Below are 7,373 nucleotides of genomic sequence, written 5' to 3'. Positions count from 1 at the left end.
GCGCTACCATGCCTGGCTAATTTTTTGATTTATTGTAGAGATGAGGTGTTGCCAAGTTGCCCAGGCGGGTCGCGAACCCGCGGGCTCAGGCAATCCACTCACCTCAGCCTCCCAAAGTGCTGGGATTACAGGCTGAGCCACCGAGTCCGGCTCTTACTCTTAAACTGTCACAACATAAGCGTCCTCCCCTTCTATCTAACCATAGCATTTATTCCAAACTCTCTTTGCCTTTACTTTCTTTCTTTGTCAAAGCTCCAGGGAAATAATTTAATTTCTTCTTCTTTCCAGATATTTTACAATTTTTTGAGAGTCCTATTTCCCAAAGATTGGACTGGAGAAAAATGCCTTCTTAACTATTATTGGTTTTAGGAGTTTGGTGAAAGCCAGTACTATTATTATCATGAGCACCTTGCCAGAATTTCAGAATCCATAATGATTCTTATATTGAAATACAAACAACCTAGGAATATGTTTATATTCCTCTCTGTTTATAATATGTGATAGATTCTCCCTTATCTTAATAATATTACCAATTATTCCTGGTTTTTAGGTTTATTCATCTGTTTTGTTTTTAATTTGATGAGAAAGCCCCTACCATGCCATTTTCCATCTGTAGAGAATATGTATGTTAAATTATAGTGAAATTATGGATAAAAAATGTAAGTATGCTATGTTTAAGAGTGTAACATCCTTCAGAAGAACTCTTCACTGTAGACAATATTTTGGGTGTTTAATCCTTACTTTACTTAGAAAAATTCAAATTAGATTATTCTTAGCCCAGAAACAAAATAGATGATTTTTCAAATATAATAAATATTCATGTGATTAAGATTTTATAATTCATTTTTGCACATCTACATTTTTCTAATTTTATAATGAAACTGCTGTATTTTCATAATGTCATATTTTTATGGTTCTATTTTCTATTTAGCAGGCAAAATTATTATGTGTTACTGAAAATTCTAAAATGTAAGTCAATGCTTTTTCTAAATGATAGAGTTTTAAAATAAATTTTCTTTAGACTACGATTGATTGACTCAAGAAATTTCCTGTTGAATAAATGTATGTTCAACATGAATATGTTGACACAATTAACTTGTATTAATTCTTAGTGGAATAACATCCACAAATAAATTTAATGCCATATGTTTTCTGAGTTGCTGTATTGACAGACTAAAAAATAAGATACAAGTATGCAGCATGATAATTTTTGTTTACTCTTGATATAAGAACATCATTAATCATTAAAGGCTTATATAATAATTCTTCATTATTCCCAAAAAGTGGACATGAGCAAGAGGTTAAGTAAAGATGAACAGAGGTACAAAGCAGCTAAATTCGAAACTTGAGTTGCCGAGTCATCTTTAAAATAGTGGTGTATATCAAGATCAATCAGTATAAAAATCTTAATTATAATTAAAAATAAACTAAGAAAAATTATCAAGATTATTATTCTGAGATTTTACCTCTGAAAGCAGAGGTCTTTGTCCTAAAGCCCTTAACTGTTTTATTTAAAGGACATAGGCACCTTCTTTGCAGAGAGAACTTTCAGCAGTAGATGTGTGGGCAGACTCTCAGTCACAGGCCTCTAGACGCATCTCACCTTCAAAATTATGGGATGCAATAAGAAGTATAAAGGAATGAAAATATTAAGATGTAGTCAAAGGAGTCCCAGAGTACTTGAAGTTTAAAATTGCATTTTCACCATTTTAGATGTAATATAGGCTTATAAAAGAAAAATTAGAAAGAGGGTGAAGCTATAAATAATGTAACTATAGTTACACAATGACTTAACAATTTTTGTATTTGTTCTAAGTTTTATTCCTAGAGAACCATGTTTGTTGTTGTCAAAATCTTTTCATTAGACAAGAAAAACATTTTCTGCTAAAATTGTTTTGTGTTCTATCAGACCAGAATGACACTTCTGTGGATATTATAACCAGAGAGAAATCAATGCTTTTTTTTATTTTTGGAGAGTTTCTGGGAGGTATTATCCAATTACTTCTGTCTTTGTATAACTTGTATCTAACTTTTACCACATGGGAAAATAACACAGCTCTATCTTGCATAGAACAAGACATCGCAAACCTGATCAACCTACACATTTACATAAATGCCCACACATTTGAACAGTGAAGACCATCCTTTAGGAAAAAAACAGTAGGTACTAATAATGTACTTTCCTCAGTAATTTTCAGCCCATCTGTAAAAAGTAGACATAAATGCAAATAAATTACTTTCCTTAATTGCTCAGTAACAGCAACACATTACAAACATGTGAGTAATGGAGAGGATAAAAGAGAAGATAAAAATAACCGACTCCCTAATGCAACTGCTTTGATGTATTCTCTTATAATCATTAATCATTACATCTTTTAAAAATCATAATAGTTTTCTTTCCTGCTTTTTTCCTTGGTTTTATTAAATTGAATAGTCATGTCATAATTCACCTGACAATTCCTCTACAATGAACTATTTCAGAAAATTCTAGAAGAATCCTTTGTGGTTATTTAGACTTTTAAAGATTATTTTCTTTGAATAGACTTGAAAAAATTTAATTCTTCATCTAAACAATGCAAAAATATTTAATTTTCTTAATACATATTGCCAAATTGCCATCCACAATTGTGCTGGTTTTTTTGTTTTGTTTTGTTTTTTTGAGTTGGAGTCTCACTCTGCCGCCCAGACTGGAGTGCAGTGGCCGCTCCTGGCCACTGCAGCCTCGACCTGCTGGGCTCCGGCGATCCTTCCGCCTCAGCCTTCCAAGTAGCTGGAATTACAGGCATGCGCTACCACGCCCGGCTGATTTTTTATTTATTGTAGAGATGAGGTCTCGCTGCCCAGGCGGGTCTCAAACCCGTGGGCTCAGGCAATCCACTTACCTCAGCCTCCCAAAGGCGCGGGATTACAGGCTGAGCCACCGAGCCCGGCTTGTGCTGGTTTTTATTAGTCAAGTTGAACCTCTTTCTAGTTCAACAGTCAAACTTCTTTTGCTACTTGTGGGATGACTACAAGCAATGAACTGAGGGTGCCTTATTTGATTAATATCTTAAAATTTATTTTTTTCCTTGGAATAAGATAATATGGGGATAAAATGTCTAAAATTTACTTTAAATTTGAACAATGCCTTTTTTGTGCTTCTATAACAGAATATCTGAGACCGGATAATTTAAAATGAACAGAAATGTGTTTGGCTTCTGGTTCTGGAGGCTGGGGAGTCCAAGATCCAGGGACCATGTCCTGTGGTCTTGTGAGGGCCTTCTTGCTATATCATCTCATGGAGGGAGGCAAGAAAGGACAACAGAGATCCCAAGAAAGAGTGATGAAGGGAGTCAGACTCGCACTTTTATCTGGAACCCACTCCTGTGATGACCGACTCACTCCCACGATGAAAGCTTAATCCATTTATAAGGGCAGAGTCCTTGTGACCCAATCACCTCTTAAGGGTCCCTCCTCTCAACACTGTTGCATGGGACTAAGTTTCCAACACATGACCTTTTGGGGATGCATTCAAGCCATAGTGCAGATAAAATTATCTTGGAGCCCAAGTAATTTGTGAACATCCAAACGTTAAGTATTTAATGGCTTTTAATGAAATTAATGTCTAGGGTATCACTAGTGAAATGAATTGATTTGATCAAAAACTGGTGTCACATGTTTGTGATCACTAGTTACAACAACTAAGTGAAGGAGAAATATTAAAAATAATATTATTTGTCATATCAACATCATAATATTTAAAGACTGCTTAGAATGTCAGATTATTTATTTGTATGCATCATTTATTTGAATGCATTATTTCATGCACTTCACAGCAGTCCCTGAGATAGTTATTATCACTATTTTGAAAAGTACAGAAGTTGATCATTGAAGTAGCTAAGTGATGCTCCCAGCTAGTAAGAGATAGAGCTGGAGTTAGACCCAGAGAAATCAGGCCCTAAAGCTCATGTATGTTTCATTTTATTACACTAAAATGTTACAACTTAACTTCTGACTAGTAAGGGGCATGTTTAGTGAACACTTGGAAAAATAACCGCCTCTGCAGTATCCATTTTTGCAAAACACTGATGATCATGAGTGCTACAGCAGATACTGATGTACTAAATGCAGGTTGTCTTAGGCACTCCATGTGCGAAATTGCGCCTAAGTGGGCTTTGCTGTCATGTGACTAATCAAGATGCCTTTCTGTTCAGTGAGGTTATGATTTATGATTGTTCTTGGACTTCATTCAAATGGATTTTAAATAACTTAGTCTCTCAGTGTGATACGTGCTTGTGTGGAAGTGGGACCCTCTGGCAGAGCATGTGTCATCTTCGGAGGCTGCTTTTCAAGCCGATCAGCAGATCTTCCGGTGACCTGTGTGCATCGACCACTTGTAGGACATACTCTGCTATGTGCTATGAACAACATTCACACTGGAAGCTGATAATTGGATTTCTCTGCTCTATATTGATGGGCTACTCCAAATGGCAATGTTGAAAATCTTAAATGTTCTCTCTCCTCACCTGCTATGTTTTTTAGCCAATAGTTCTGAGAAGTAGATTTATAGTTTGAAGTTTTGAAGACTCCCATTTTGAGAAGAAAAAAGCCTTTTCCTGCGATAGCAGTAAATTATATTGTTAATGAAAGTTCTTATAGTTAAAACTTCAGTTTTGTATAAACCACTATAAGATGTAAAGAATAAAAAACACCAAGTTACTTTCTCAGAAGTGAGGCAGTTGTGGTTTGTTTCACCTCCAGCCCCCAACATCAGCATTTCTACTTCTAACAAATGACCCTTTTTTGTATGGTCATTGGCACCGATGGGGGGGGGTGTGTGACAATGACTAATCAGAACAAATCAGATCCACTTTGTGTGATGCAGCAGTTAGTTCTGCTTTTTAAAAAAGTGCTTCCATTTTAATTACGTGATTTTTTTTTCATCCTTAGCACATGGGAGGTGCCTGAAATAACATGTGTGGGTAAAGATTTAGATTCAGATCCAGGCCGCACTGTTTACTCACTGTGTGAGTTGGGCAATCCATGCTTCCAACTCAGCCCAGGCTGCTTGGTGTGCACAACGGATGTAAAAATAGATCCTTCCATATGATTATTGAGATATAAGTACAGACACATATACAAAGTATTTAGCAAAGCTAATATGATTAGTAATGTTTTAATGCTAGTATATGTAGCATTGTTAGAAAATGCTAGAAAAGAATAAAAGTTTTAAGTAAATAAACAAATCTCAGATGCTTCCTCCGTGCCTCTTTGGAGCATCAGCCATAGGCCATATCTCTCATGAAATTCGGTGCTCTGCTCTTGTGTCTTCATCCAGTCACAGGCACATCTTCCCATGCGTCAGTTCAGCTGCTATACATGGTGGCAGCCAGTCTCTTCAAGGTCCCCAGGCACTCAAGCCTGGATTTTGAGCATGCTGTGCCATGTAGATTTTAAATTATGGTATCTCAAGTGCCTTCTCTTTTTTGGAAAACTCACACACAAACTTTATTGCAGACATTTTAAAGATCATGTATTAACACAAGCACTGTTAACCAAAGTCCAACATCCTGTCAGTACTGCCAATCCCTTTCGTATAGTATTACGATAATTGTTCAGGGTCTGCTTATGAATGAGAACATGTGGTACTCAGTTCTTTGTTTCTGTGATAAATCTCTCAGTATTATAGACCCTAAGTCCATCCAAGTGGCTGCAAATTTCGTAATTTTGTCCTTCTTTAAGGCTGCATAATATTGCACTGTGTATATGTATATATGTGTACCTCATTTTTTTAATCCAGTCCTCTTTCAATGGGCAGCAGTGTTGGTTCCATGTTATTGCTATTGTGAATAATGCTGCAATAAACATGCTTGCACAGGTATCTTTTTCATAGAGTGATTAGAGTTCCTCCAAACAGCCCTATTAAAAAATGGGCAAAAGATATGAATAGACACTTCTCAAAAGAAGATATACAGGCAGTCGATAGACACATGAAAAAGTGCTCAGCCTCATTAATCATCAAAGAAATGCACACGAAAACCATACTGAGGCAGGTTGGGCTGGGCAGCTGGGGCTGGGCTCAGCCTGGAGCTAAACCCTGATGGCCGTGGTGTTTCCAGTCACGCTCTATGAGTACTCGTCATTTTCTACATCACAGTGGTCGTTATTTGTTTCATCATGACCACCGGCCTGGTACTGGGATGTTCTGAGAAATTCAGAAGAGACCCAGTTCTTTAGAAGAGTTTTCTTTTTTTTTTTTTTTTAATCAATATTTTTTATTATGATGTTGTGGGGTACAGTTAAGGGTTAGGTATACAAGCATGCATTTTTCAGGCACCGTTGTGGATAAGGAGTGTCCCCCTGTCCCCAGACAGATATTGACTACCGTTAATCCCACCTCCCTTCCCCTCCCTGTCCCCCCATAGTTTCCTAAGTATTACAATAGATGTTCAAGGTCCACTTATGAGTGAGAACATGTGATACTCAGATCTTTGTTTCTGTGAGAAATCACTCAGTATTATAGACTCTAGATCCATTCAGGTTGCTGCGAAATTCATGATTTTGTTCTTTTTTATGGCTGCATATTATTCCATCGTGTATATGTACCACATTGTTTCTAATACAGTCCTCTTTTGATGGACAGCATGGTTGGTTCCAGGTTCTTGCTATTGTGAACAATGCTGCGATAAACATTCATGTGCAGGTATCTTTTTTATAGAGTGATTTGAGTTCTTCAGGGTGTATTCCCAGTAGGGGAATTGCAGGGTCGTATGGGAGGTTGATGTTTAGAGCTTTTAGGAATCGCCACATTGCTTTCCTCAGAGGTTGCACTAGTTTACACTCCCACCAACAGTGGAGAAGTGTTCCCTTTTCGTCACACCCACTCCAACAACTGTTATTTTTTGAGTTATTGATAATTGCCATTCTGACTGGAGTTAGGTGGTATCTCAGTGTGGTTTTGATTTGCATCTCCCTGATGATTAGTGAGGTTGAACATTTCTTCATGTGTTTGTTGGCTGCTCGGATGTCTTCCTTTGTGAAGTGTCTGTTCATTTCTTTTCCATTTTATAATGGGGTTGTTTGTTTTTTTCTTTTCAGCACGTTTGAGTTCCTTGTAGATCCAGGATGTTAAGCCTTTGTCAGACCTGGAGTTGGCAAATACTTTTTCCCAGTCTGGAGGCTGTCTCCCTGCTCTCTTGATGGTAAACCTCAAACCATAAGAATCTTAGAAAAGGAAGGAAATACCCTCATGGAAGTCAGAACTGACATCCAATTCCTGAACAAAACCAAAAACGCACAGGTCATAAGAGAAGATAGACACGTGGGACCTTATTAAACTGAGGCTGTTTCCCTGCACTCTTGATGGTTTCTTTGGCTTTGCAGTAGCTTGTCAG

General features: G+C 37.2%; 1 pseudogene; it reads left to right on the top strand.

Moving 5' to 3' along the window:
* The first annotated feature begins 6,079 nt into the window (after positions 1-6,079).
* LOC103269167 overlaps positions 6,080-7,373 on the top strand; it is a 2,861-nt pseudogene continuing 1,567 nt past the window's right edge.

Source organism: Carlito syrichta, unplaced genomic scaffold, assembly GCF_000164805.1.
Source record: "Carlito syrichta isolate Samal-C Ts95f unplaced genomic scaffold, Tarsius_syrichta-2.0.1 Scaffold309096, whole genome shotgun sequence".
NCBI lineage: Eukaryota > Metazoa > Chordata > Mammalia > Primates > Tarsiidae > Carlito > Carlito syrichta.
The sequence above is the reverse complement of the archived record's forward strand: the minus strand, read 5'-3'. Positions and strand labels throughout refer to the sequence as shown.